Source organism: Phalaenopsis equestris, unplaced genomic scaffold, assembly GCF_001263595.1.
Source record: "Phalaenopsis equestris unplaced genomic scaffold, ASM126359v1 Scaffold235443, whole genome shotgun sequence".
Classification (NCBI taxonomy): Eukaryota; Viridiplantae; Streptophyta; class Magnoliopsida; order Asparagales; family Orchidaceae; genus Phalaenopsis; species Phalaenopsis equestris.
Window position 1 is genome coordinate 54,043 of NW_018253314.1, and position 2,379 is coordinate 56,421.

Consider the following 2,379-nt stretch of genomic DNA (forward strand, 5'->3'; position numbering starts at 1 on the left):
TATCACCCTCAAACTAGTGGGTTAGCTGAAGTTTCTAATAGAGAGATTAAACAAATACTTGAAAAGACTATAAACTCTAGTAGAGTAGATTGGTCCACTAAACTGGATACTGCATTATGGGCTTATAGGACTGCTTATAAAGCTCCTATTAGAATGACTCCTTACAAATTGATTTTTGGAAAGACTTGCCACTTACCAGTAGAATTGGAGCATAAAGCATATTGGGTGATTAAAGAATTCAATTTTAATTTGAAGGATGCTGGTAAGAAGAGATTGTTACAATTAAATGAATTGGAAGAATTAAGAAATGAATCTTATGATAACGACAGAATTTATAAGGAAAAACTATAGTTATGACATGATTAAAAGATTAACCAGAAGAACTTTGAACCAGGATAAAAAGTTTTACTTTACAACACTAGCCAAAGTTATTCTCTGAAAAATTGAAGTCTCGTTGGTTAGGACCCTTTACTGAGACTCAAGTTTATACTTACGGAGCTGTTGAAATTGAAGATCAGAAGGCTGGAAATAGATTTAAAGTAAATGGACACAGATTAAAACCGTATATTGAGGGTAAAAGACCAAATTTTAAAGAGGTTTTAATGATCAGTCAACCTGAATAAACCTAAATAGAATGGGCTGACGACGTTAAACCAAGCGCTTTATGGGAGGCAACCCATAATTATCTTTATGTTTATTGTGATTATAGTAGTTTTATTTGAAATTATTGTTGGTTTGTGGTAGTATTGAGCTCTACTACTCATATTTACCCTTGAATCATCATAAAAATTGGATCCATAGAGAAAAATTAGTACACATTCGAACCAGAGTGAAACTGTGCAATTTTTGCCTTGGGCACCGACGGCGCCATCGATGTGCCGATGGTGGGTTTTTCCCAAGAGTCCAAGTAATTAATTACAGGAGCTCTCCATCAAGGCTTACCGATGGTGCCCTCGATGCCACCGACGGCGAGACCAGCGAGATGGCGGTTTTTGGAGTTTGAATGGCAGTTTTTGGGCGGGAGTTATTCATTTTAAACTTCTAAATTCGTTCCTAAGTTCATATTTCCCCCAAAAATAAAGTTAAACTCCACCAATTTCATTCCTATGGCATCCAATTCTCCTGATAATCCTAGAATGCTAGAAATGCAAGTTTTTAATCGGCAAAAGTTTATTAGTGCGGAAGCGCAGCGAATCTTCAACAAGGTACTGAAGACCTTCAACAAGGTACTGGCAAAGAAAAGATTAATCAAGAATGAGGATTTGTAAATCGTGGATTGAATAATCCCTCTACGGTAATTGAAGAGATGATAGTGCGGTGAAGATGGGAAGTGTTGTGCTATACTATCGCTGTCGTGGTTGTTCTTGTGGTAAAGGAATTTTATGCGAATTTGCATGGAATCAATCAGGGAGTCGTTTATGTGCGAGGTAGATGGATAACTTTCAATCCAGCATGGATTAATGAATTATACATGATTGAGAACATTCATGTCTGCCATTATTCCAACTTCGTCCCGATAAGAAACCAGATGAATGAAATTTACCAATAAAGACTAGGAAATGAGAGAAAACGAGTATGTTAGTTTTTCTGCGACACTTCTAAACCCCATTTCTAAACAGTGGCATTTCTTCATTTATGCAAAATTATTACCGACGATGAAGATCGGTAAAGTTACTAAGGAAAGTGCTATTCTAAATTACTGCATCCAAATGAGACTGCCGATCAATATTGGATCAATAATTGTGAAGTCTGTTTTGGTTATGATCGTTCATGGATCAACTTATGGGCTTGGGCACCCTTCCACAATTTTCTCACTTTGCAGTCAAGTATCCTATGAAAATTGGGAAAAGGTACTTCTACCTTGGAAACCTTTGGACCCAACTGAGAGATTCCAAGCTTTTGAAGATGAAAATGACATGACTATTATGATAGATCAATCATCTCAAAATTCACTACCGATCCAACCTTTAGTTCCAGTCAAGACTCTGGTGATCCTGCGCAGAATCAAGAAATTGGAGAAGGAGTTACAAAATGTCATGAATGCAATTAATAATATCTCTGATTTCTTCGATCATCTAGATTGGAGGATGAAAGAACATTTTTCTCACTCTGGACATATAGAAGATAGTTTGATACGACTGATGAGGAGGATGAAATTGATAGAAGAGGATTCTACTGAAGAATTTCCGTACCGACCCTTCTATAACCTATTCATACATATGCAATCAAAGGGTATTCTCAGAGGAGAATCTAGTACTGAATCTGAAGAATAGTAGATTTATATTGCTACCTGTCTGTCTATGTAATTTGAACTTTGTATTTGCTTCGCTTTAGAATTATGCTTTTAGGTCTCTGTATAGTTGAGACTAAGCATAGGAT